Below are 11,815 nucleotides of genomic sequence, written 5' to 3'. Positions count from 1 at the left end.
ATGTTTTACTGGTGAATTGAGCCCTTTGACATTCCAGCTGGTGAACCTAAGTGAACCACTAGGTGGTGTAGCTCTAATTACAGAAGGCATAAAACCCTGTTATGAATGTACTATAACCCTTTGTCGGAGACAAATATTCTTTGCTTGTAGCACATAGGTTGGATGGGAAAGGTTGTACCCCCAAAATAAATGTAAGTAGTAAGAAAGTAAATATAAAGAGAAAAAAAAAAAAAAAAAAAACGACCCACATACATGACCCCACCCCAAGACCCCTATCAGATGCGGATACAATGGTCTGCTTCGAAGAACACTTTAACCAGCAAACTTCCCGACAACAAGCCCTCCCTATATTTTGCAGCGCAACCTCTCAATTATATTTATGCCAACCATATACAACTGTATAAACAGTTAACAAACAAATAAACAAAAGGAAAAAAAAATAAAAAATGCACAAATGTTAAGTGTATTAAACAGAGCACTGGGATAAGGAATTTATACAAATAAAAACTATTTACAAGGGTCACATTGTCTGCAGTTAAGTGGCTCCAAAATCGGCAAAAAAAAAAAAGAAAGAAAAAAAAAACATAAAAAAACATCAAAAAGACATAATTCAGAAGATAACTAAAAAATTAAGTGCCTACGGAAGATAGCATTATACAAAAACAGTAGCCCTTTCAAGTGGCAGATGCGATGAAACCAAAACTTAATTAAACTAACATGAGCCAGGCGCAGGGGAAAGAAAAAGAAAACAACAACAACAACAAACTACATATCATCAATAAGATACCCAAGTAGCTGGCCGCAGCCCAAAGCTTCAATGTAAACTACTGTGCTTCTAAACTGCGAACGAAGTTGTTAGCTTCAGAAGCCGATAGCAACCACATTTTCTCACCATTGGCAAGTGTAATGCGTAATCTGGCTGGGAAAAGAAGAGCAGGTTTAAGTCCGCATTTGTAAAGTTCCGCCATGGCGTCTTTGAACTCACCACGCAGCTTCACAACATCAGGACTATAATCTTCAAAGATCCGAATTGTGTGGCCTTGATAGGTCAGGGTGCCTTTTTTACGGGACTCGCGAATAATCAAGTCCTTCACCTGGTAGCGATGGAACCGCAGAATAACCGGACGTGGTCTCTGCCCCGAAGCTGGCTTGGGAGCGGGGGTTCGGTGAGCTCTGTCCAGCTCAGGCGGCGACGACAGAATATGATCGCGAAAACCTCAACAAGAAGTTGGGAGAAGAAGATAGTCGGGCGTGGACCTTCAATGGACTCAGGTAGGCCCATGATGCGAACATTCTGCCGTCGACTACGCCCCTTTAAGTCCAAAACTTTAGCCCGCAGCCACTCGTTGTCCTTTCAGAGCCCAGAGCAAGCAGCCTCTAGATGCTCGAGATGTTGGTCCACCTCCATGAGCCCGGACTCAAGGGATTCGATACGTTGATCGTGAGCAGCAACCGTGGAATAAATGTTGTCTAACTTGGTATCCAGGCTCTCAAACAAGGCTTTAAAGGCTGCGGCTAAAGAGGCTCTGAGCTCCTCGTGCAAGGCACTAATTTCAGCTAGCGTGATGCTAGTGCCAGGTGATGAAGTGCCTTCTCGATCTTTTTCCACCTGCTTACCTTTTCCTTTTGACATACTGTGTGAGATTTTAGTGCAAAAACTATTAATAAACATAAGCTGCCCAGAAAGAACAAAAACGGTGAGGTTAGAAAATACGTAAATGAAAAGTTAAAGGGAGCACGTCGCACACGCGTCTACTCTGCAGGCGACATAACCGGAAGCCCCCTTTTAATGCTTTTTTAAAATTTGGTTCAGTTTACTTAAAGAATTTTTCTCAGACAATAGAAATAAAATAAGTTTACAGTTTTATTATGCTCACATTATTAGTTTATACATTCAAATAGCAATAATAAAGTGAATTAATTTGAGTTTTAATTTTAAAAAAAAAAAGTCTCTTTTAATTAGGGACACAGACATCAAGAATCTTCTGTGAATCTCAACAATGGTGAGAATAATAAAGCAATAATAATAAAGCTGATTATGTTTTCACATTTTTTTTATTTTCATTATTTTATTTGATCTGAATCATTTAGAGCCCAATCTCTGAGTTAGATTTACATTGTTGATTACAGCAGCACTGTGATTCTACAGCAGAAGATCAACTTTATCAATACAATTTTTTGTTGTTGTTGTTTTAAAGTTCTGATTTAAAAAAATAATAATTTAAACACACAGACATCAAGAATCAATCTTTGAATCTCAACAATGGTGAGAATAATAAAGCATGTTGCAATGCATTCTGGGTGCATTCAAAATTCATCTATGGCTCCCATCATGCATTGTTGCATGAATAAATTATGAGCTGAACTGTCTTAGTAATTTCCTTTATTCTCATAATTTTATTTTTTACTGTTTTTATGTGCCTTTTTAGTAGTTTGTTTTCTAATGATCCAAAGATGGTCAATAATGGTCAATCATCACTCATTTAACAACCTAATTATCTCAATAACTTTAACACTGCTTCAGTGTTCATTTAATACTCTTATTTTAACACTTTAACACTCTTGAGTATGGTCTCATATATACTCCCAGGAGAGTTCATTTAACACTGGAGTTTTTGCTGTGTTTCTCATGGCTGAAAAACCTGCTAGCAAATCCAGGTGAACAAAATACTGAGGAGGACTTTTACTTTCTGAACTTTACACCTCTGATATTAGCACCTTTGGGAGTAAAAAAGGTACAAAAATGTCCCTTTAAAGGTACTGCCCCAGCGACAAGCTGTTGTTACCCTAAAGTTACAATTTTAAACCCTTTTTTTCCTGTGTGCAGAAATTATTTATTTTTCTAAAAACCTTTGTTTGTGTTCATCTGAAGAAGGAAAGTCGTACACATCTAGGATGGCGTGAGGGTAAAAGATGAGTAAATGGAGAGGTCATGTCTGGGTGTGCTGCTTTTTCTTTTAATATACACAGAATTCAAAGAATGAAAAAGAAGAAGAGGAACAACATGAGTAAGAAGCAAGAGAAACACATGAGAAGTGTTGCAATGATCTGGGAGTGATTTCAGCAGCAGGTTTTATTTTTGTTCCCATAACGTTCTGCTAAAAGGTAGGAAAACTTTCTCTAAAAACATTGTAAAAATGTTTAGTGATAACTTTGATAGAACATTATCCCCTAACATACTTATGAAGTGTTTAGCGGGAAGCTTGCCATTGGCCGCTGGATGTGGACTCAAATGTTGCTTAGACTTCAAATGTTGATTAAAAGTGAAAACCCAACCTTTGTTTGACGTCAAGCTCCAACATTATTAAGCAACTCAAAAAACGGCTTAACTTAAACCAGATCGACTTTATTTCTGTACTGTACAAAAGTTCTGATCAACTGGTCTCATTCAGAGTCTAATCGATGTTATTAAGCTCATATTTTTGATTATTTTCTACAACATGACAACCATCAGGGTTTTAATCAAATAATCTGTATAATTTAAAAAAAAAAAACCCTTTTGCTGTACTACCATAATAAACAATAACATTTATTGCACTGGATGTGGACTCCAACGTCACCCATAGACGTCAAATTTTGATTGAAAATGAAAATCAGGTTGATGTCTAAACACAAAATTGTTTTGATGTCAAGCTCCAAAACAGCATTACCAGCTTCACATTACAAACCAGATTGATTTGATTTCTGTCATGTGTGTATAAAAGTTCTTATTGAGATAAAAAGAGATTTAGATGTTAGATGCTGATGTCATTTGGAAGTAATAGTTTGGTTTGATGTCACCATTATGGAGAACAGTGTTTGCATTAGTTGGGTAGTTTGACTTAACTTTTTAATGTTAGATTTTCTTTGGTCGCTGTATTTGCTTATTATGGTAGTACAGCAAAAATATTTTTTTTATACAGATTATTTGATTAAAACACTGATGGTTGTTATGTTGTAGAAAAATATCAGCACAATCAAAAATATGAGCTTAATAACATTGATTAGACTCTGGATGAGACCAGTTGATCAGAACTTTTATACACTAAAGAAATAAAGTCGATCTGGTTTAAGTTAAGCCGTTTTTTGAGTTGCTTAATAATGTTGGAGCTTGACGTCAAACAAAGGTTGGGTTTTCACTTTTAATCAACATTTGAGTCCACATCCAGCGGCCAATGGCAAGCTTCCCGCTAAACACTTCATAAGAATGTTAGGGGATAATGTTCTATCAAAGTTATCACTAAACATTTTTACAATGTTTTTAGAGAAAGTTTTCCTACCTTTTAGCAGAACTTTATGGGAACAAAAATAAAACCTGCTGCTGAAATCACTCCCAGATCATTGCAACACTTCTCATGTGTTTCTCTTGCCTCTTACTCATGTTGTTCCTCTTCTTCTTTTTCGTTCTTTGACTTCTGTGTATATTAAAAGAAAATGCAGTACACCCAAACATGACCTCTCCATTTACTCATCTTTTACCCTCACGCAATCCTAGATGCGTACGACTTTCCTTCTTCAGATGAACACAAACAAAGGTTTTTAGAAAAATAAATAATTTCTGCACACAGGAAAAAAAGGGTTTAAAATTGTAACTTTAGGGTTACAACAGCTTGTCGCTGGGGCAGTACCTTTAAAGGGACATTTTTGTACCTTTTTTACTCCCAAAGGTGCTAATATCAGAGGTATAAAAGTCCAGGTTCAGAGAGTTTTGTTCCAGTCACCTGGATTTGCTAGCAGTTTTTAAAGCAAAAAAAAAAAAAAAAACATAATCCAAAGAATTTTTTAATCTTTCTTTTAGGCACACACAGACATCAAGAATCAGCGTATGAATCTCAACGACGGTGACAAGCAACATATTCTGATAAACAGATAAACTCTGAACATTAGAAAACAAGCTACTAAAAAGTCACAGAAAAAAATAATAAAGGAAATTACTAAAACAGTTCAGCTCATAATTTATTCATGCAGCAATGCATGATGGGAGGCATGGAGGAATTTTGATTGGTGGCACCCAGAATGCATTGCAACATGCTTTATTATTCTCACCATTGTTGAGATTCACAGATTGATTCTTGATATCTGTGTCCCTAATTGAAAGAGGCTTTTTTTTAATATATTATTTTTTTTTTTTAAATCAGAACATCTTTAATCCTTAGCATTGTATTGTAAAAGTTGATCTTGTGCTGTAGCTGTAATCAATAATGTCAATCTAACTCAGAGATTGAGCTCTAAATGAGTTCAGTGATTCAGATCAAATAATGATTATGTGAAAACATGACCAACACCACCTGATCATCATTTAACTTTGCTTGTCTGGCTGTTAAAACTCAATTACAACAACCCAAACAAATTCTATTATTTTTCTATTATTCTATTATTCTATTATTAATTCTATTATTAAAAAGTCACGGGTCAAGAGCCCTGATCTTCATGATGGTGACTTAAAATTGTGAATTTCTCCTTTGGTGATTCTGCTTGTTAACATCAGTATCATCAATAATGGTCAATCATCACTCATTTAACAACCTAATTATCTCAATAAGTTTAACACCACTTCAGTGTTCATTTAGTACTCTTATTTTAACACTTGAACACTCTTGAGTATGGTCTCATATATACTCCCAGGAGAGTTCATTTAACACCGGAGTTTTTGCTGTGCTTCTCCTGGCTGAAAAACTGCTAGCAAATCCAGGTGACTGGAACAAAATACTGAGGAGGACTTTTACTTTCAGAACCTGGACTTTACACGGTAACACTTTATAATAACTGCACGCTATGAAGCATTAGTTAAGCATTAGTTAATAGTTATTTCATCACTTATAAAGCGTTAATACACATTAGTAAGTAGTTTATAAATACAGCTATAATTGCTTTATTCTTGATTTATAAGCATATCTATAATGTGTTTAATAATTGTATTTTCATACTTTATTAATAATCAATTTATCATTTCTAAATTAAGTATTACATTATTTACAAACCAGTTATTTAGGAGTTGTCAGTAGTTCATTTAGTAAGTGTAAGTAAATGATTAATAAACTATTTAAACATTCATTTATACATCTTATTATTTAGACACATAGTAATAGTTACTTAGTGTGTTAGTAAATGTTTTATTAACACATTCCTACTGTAATTCATGATTAATTCAGATAATTATAAAACATTTAGAAGCAGTCAGTTAACTATTTTTGTGAGCTCATCTAAAGTGAGGACTATTTATGCTTTGTAAAGCTTTTATAAATGAGATTTAAAGGTTCAGTGATCTTCTGCACTGCTGTTCTCTAATGTTTTAAAGTTAGTACCGAGGTAGCATTTATTAACACACTGAGTAACTAATACTATATGTCTAAATAATAAGATGCATAAATGTACATTTAAATATTTTATTAATCATTTACTTACACTTCCTAAATGATCTTATGAACCACTGACAACTCCTAAATTACTGGTTTGTGAATAATGTAATACATAATTTAGAAATGATAAATTGATCATTAATAAAGTATGAAAATACAATTATTAAACTCATTATAGATATGCTTAGAAATCAAGAACAAAGCATTTATAGCTGTATTTATAAAGGGCTTACTAATGTCTATTAATGTTTTATAAATGATGAATTAACTATTTACTAATGCTTAACTAATGCTTCATAGCGTGAGTTATTCTAAAGTGTTACCCTTTACACCTCTGATATTAGCACCTTTGGGAGTAAAAAAGGTACAAAAATGTCCCTTTAAAGGTACTGCCCCAGCGACAAGCTGTTGTAACCCTAAAGTTACAATTTTAAACCCTTTTTTTCCTGTGTGCAGAAATTATTTATTTTTCTAAAAACCTTTGTTTGTGTTCATCTGAAGAAGGAAAGTCGTACACATCTAGGATGGCGTGAGGGTAAAAGATGAGTAAATGGTGAGGTCATGTGTGGGTGTGCTGCATTTTCTTTTAATATACACAGAATTCAAAGAATGAAAAAGAAGAAGAGGAACAACATGAGTAAGAAGCAAGAGAAACACATGAGAAGTGTTGCAATGATCTTTCAACAGCAGGTTGTTCCCATAAAGTTCTGCTAAAAGGTAGGAAAACTTTCTCTAAAAACATTGTAAAAATGTTTAGTGATAACTTTGATAGAACATTATCCCCTAACATTCTTATGAAGTGTTTAGCGGGAAGCTTGCCATTGGCCGCTGGATGTGGACTCAAATGTTGCTTAGACTTCAAATGTTGATTAAAAGTGAAAACCCAACCTTTGTTTGATGTCAAGCTCCAACATTATTAAGCAACTCAAAAAACGGCTTAACTTAAACCAGATCGACTTTATTTCTTTAGTGTATAAAAGTTCTGATCAACTGGTCTCATCCAGAGTCTAATCGATGTTATTAAGCTCATATTTTTGATTGTGCTGATATTTTTCTACAACATAACAACCATCAGTGTTTTAATCAAATAATCTGTATTAAAAAAAAAACCTTTTGCTGTATTACCATAATAAGCAGTTACAGCGACCAAAGAAAATCTAACATTAAAAAGTTAAGTCGAACTACCCAACTAATGCAAACACTGTTCTCCATAATGGTGACATCAAACCAAACTATTACTTTCAAATGACATCAGCATCTAAATCTCTTTTTATCTCAATAAGAACTTTTATACACACATGACAGAAATCAAATCAATCTGGTTTGTAATGTGAAGCTGGTAATGCTGGTTTTGGAGTTGTTTAATGACATTGACATCAAAACAATTTTGTTTTTAGACATCAACCTGATTTTCATATTCAATCAAAATTTGACGTCTATGGGTGACGTTGGAGTCCACATCCAGTGCAATAAATGTTATTGTTCTAAGAATGTTTTGAGAACATTATGCTATGTTCTGCAAATGTTTTCAGCAGCAAGTTTTATTGTTGTTCCCAGAATATTCTCCTAAAAATGTAGGATAACATTAATTACAAACATTGTAAAAAGGTTTAGTGATAACATTGTTAGAACATTATTCCCTAACATCCTTATAAAGTTTTTAGAGGGAAGTTTCCCATCGGGCAAATAAAACTGAACACCTCAATGTCGCAATAAATCAAAGTCGACACAACAACCTTTTAAACGTCTACAAACTCTCAAGTCTCAGTTGAGCTCAAGTGCACAAAAAGGCCATAAGTAAACCAATATCCATCAAAAAGGTCTTGTCAATATAGCGGATAAATAAAACAATGTTAAGTCAAATTAAATAGTCAAAGTCTACTGTATGTTCTGGTTTGAGCCTCATCACCAGCTGCAGTCAATTCCTCATCTAATAAATCAAACACCTGCGATCAGAAACTACCTGCTAATGCACTCACATTCAAGTAAAGTAGCCTTGATGACAAGTTTTGGGTGAGTAAATCACATTATTAGTTTATAACTACTATTAGTTTACAACAGTACTTTGCAGATGAAGCTGCTGCTAGTTAATTACTGCAAATTTACACTGCAAAGCTTTACAGTGTATCATTGACTAGAATTCATAAAGAAAAGATTAATAAGATTCATAAAAAGGAAAAATTAATTAAAGAAATGAATAAAAGACAATCAAAAGAATATAACTGTATAAATTCAAATATGAAAAATTACACATACACAAAGTGGTCAAATAAAAGCTTTTATTTCACATGAAGCATGCTGCTGCAGAAAATATTGAGATTACAGGACTAGATTAATAGCCTACATTTATCACCCTTGCTATTAGACACAAAAGGGCTTTTCACACTTGTAAAGTAACGTTTCACACTTGTAATTTAGAGGCAGGGTTAGCACTTTAACCCAGGGTTATGAAGCCCTGCTCCAGAGCAGGGTTAGCATCGCTTTTTTGATGCGCTACTTTTCCTTTGTTTTTCAATGTTTGGAAGTTTTTAGTAAACCTAAATACCCTGATTAGCGGGATGAGGTGTTTTTAATTAGAGTTGGAGCTAAACTCTGCAGGGTTAGGGTTACAGTGTAAATTACACACACCCATACAGAAAACTAGAATTTTGAAGCAGTTATGTCCATTTTTGAAAACATACATTTTTAATAAGTAACTAGATAAGACAGTTTTGGGCTGTGAGTGTGTGCAGTTTATGTTGTAGAACAAAACGTCAAAGTATCATCAAATTATGTTTACCACAGGATCTATTTCACTCAAAAATTGAAAATTATAAAACCCCATAGGAAAATCTCGAAGGAACCAATGGTTAATTAGTTTTCTGGGTTCTGACGTCTTCCCTGCACTCACTCTATTCTTAACCCTGAGTAAATTATGAGCAGTGTGAAATAACCCTGTGTTCCATTTACCCAGGGTTTAGAATGACCCAGGGTTAATGAGTTCAAGCGTGAAAAGCCCTATAGTTATAGAAAGCTCAACTCATCATGACAGGTCAGAGTTAATATGAAAGAAAGCAAAAGCATTGCTGCACTAATATTTCCTGGTTAATCATCTTTGTAGATCTCACTGTGTAATGGCTGGAGGATTGCCAGCGTTTGGTCTTATATTCTGTAGTTTCTCTTTCATGCTCTCATACTCTTTCTGCCACTCTTCTTTAGACAGAGATGAAGGATTGATCTCCAGAAACTTGTAGGCGTCATTCGCCTGAATGCTGAAGATGTTGTTGGCCTTCTTGCAGCTGATGCCAAACTTTGTCCATCCCTGTTCAAATTAAATTAAACATCAGAGGTTTGAACAACAGCAGAACTTCAGAAACATCATCAACATCATCATCTTTTACCTCTTTAGCTGCGGTGATGGACTCCAGGAACTGCTCCTTCAGATCTTCAAGATCTTCAATCCAAATCTCCCCAGCAAAGGTCCTTTTCTTCAGCATATCCAGCAAAGATCCCACTTTCTCCCAAAATTTCTGAAGCTGAATCAGGATTTGTTGGATGCGAGACAGACACTTCTGGACCTCATCAAGGTGTATGACGTCAGGCACCTGACCTGTGATGTCAAATACAGAAGTAAACAGATGAGCAAACCTAAAATCCACATGAGGTTTAAATATTAACAAGAAAACACAGCAGCGTCTCACCATTTTCAATTTTTAATTTGGCCAGATTCAGCTGGTTGTCCATCAACTTGTTCTGGATGTCCCACTCTTGTTCTTTCATACGTTGCTGTGCTGTGGTGAGCTCAGATAAACCAGCACAAAGAGATCTGACCATAGATTCCTGTGAAGTAGCCATCACCATTTTGGAAATGTAACTCATAACACTTTCCACAAATGGCACAATCATTGCAAATATAGCAACACCTGATCCCATCGCGGGCGTCACACCAGGCATCTGCGTCGTCTTTTCTTCCTTGGTGTCAGTGATGCTGCTGATGAATTTATGTATCTCTGCGTTTTTCACCTCAATCTTTTTCTCATAGTCTTCTATGTCTTTACTGATTTTACCATGCTTTGCTTCCAGAACATCAATAATCTTCTGAAGCTCCTCCATCTGACTGGTTAGTTCCTGCTGCTTCTTCTTGGTCTCCTCCTTTTCAGTGATGATGTCACTGGTCGTTGCGGCTACATCACTGTTGTGTTTCTCGTACCTGGATGTGCGTCAGATATTTCAAAATATTTAATTTTAATAATCAGTTATGGTTATTGTACATTACGCAACTATTTCATTTGGAATTTTCCTCATTCATATTCTTACCTCTTCACAATTTCTTTAACATCCGTTATGATGTCACCGATCCATTCTTTGGCTTTTTCTAGGAATTTCAGGGCTAATTGTGGTTTGTTTTTCTCAGCAGCCACCTTCAGACTGGGCAGGAGAGATGTGACAAGGTTCTCGCTGGTTCCTGCACACTGTAAAGACAGAAATAAGAGAGAAGAAGGGATCATTGTTCACTGTTTGTATCATGAACCATGAAGTTGTTGGAAAATGATCATGGATGAATACCTTCATCAGAAGAGCCTCAGAGGATCCGAACAGCATTTGTGTTTCGACAGCTCTCTCTCTGATCAGACGCTCCAGCTTTGGGAAGTTTCCCAAACACAGGTAAGACAGGTGATAGAGGAGAGCCGTTCGCTCCGCAGACGGGAGAAGCTGTTGGATGAACTCTGGACTGCTTGTGGAGTCACTGGAAACAAGCTCTGAGATACAAACCAAACATTGTTAGTGCTTTGGTTCATTTTTAGGCTAGCAACACTAAACAAGCAAAAGTTGTCCCTGTTGCTGCAGGTATTGTACTCTAATATGGTAATATTTGTGATGACAATGATGAAGGAGCCTATACAAATATTAGTAGGCCTACTAAATGTGAATAAGGAGTTTGACTTCGGCTGCGGTTGGATTTAAGTGATTGGCAACATTTGCTGCTTGCAAGAGGGGAGAAGTTGAAAAAATACATGCAATAATCCTGACTTGGTTCTATGGATCAATTGTTTGTTGAATGAATGTTGAGATGTGGGTATGGTACTCTAGTGTATGCAGATGAGTGTGAGATTTCAGGGGCAGAATCTGAATGAAATTTGAAATGACTGAAGAATACATCACCAGAGAGAAGTCTGACTTTCACTGGAAAATCCAGTGAGTTTCTCACCTTTGCCGTCAGCCATGTTTTTTTACAGAGTGTATACTGGTGAAGTCTCCAAGAGTAAGGACTCTAGAGACACACAAAAAAAGACTGTTTACATTCTCTTTAGAAGGAACTGGTATCTGATATCTGCCTTTACATTAATCCCTGCCCAAAATTATTGTCTGTGGTCGCTTTACTATGACCCTCAGGTTTTGAATGCCTGTGCTATTAAAATTACTTTCATAATTCCCGTCGGGTGGCCATGATTACTTGCCAGTATGAATAAGTTAAAAGCTGTCATGGAGGTTTTGCA

The 11,815-nt window shown here is 35.6% G+C and overlaps 1 long non-coding RNA gene across 1 annotated transcript; it reads left to right on the top strand.

The window, feature by feature from the left end:
- The first annotated feature begins 3,033 nt into the window (after positions 1-3,033).
- Positions 3,034-11,750, top strand: LOC125258089. The gene is made up of 2 exons (XR_007182530.1): positions 3,034-3,105; positions 7,056-11,750. It is a non-coding gene; the product is annotated as an uncharacterized LOC125258089 (long non-coding RNA).
- Positions 11,751-11,815: the final 65 nt, after the last annotated feature.

Source organism: Megalobrama amblycephala, linkage group LG22, assembly GCF_018812025.1.
Source record: "Megalobrama amblycephala isolate DHTTF-2021 linkage group LG22, ASM1881202v1, whole genome shotgun sequence".
Lineage (NCBI taxonomy): Eukaryota > Metazoa > Chordata > Actinopteri > Cypriniformes > Xenocyprididae > Megalobrama > Megalobrama amblycephala.
The sequence above is the reverse complement of the archived record's forward strand: the minus strand, read 5'-3'. Positions and strand labels throughout refer to the sequence as shown.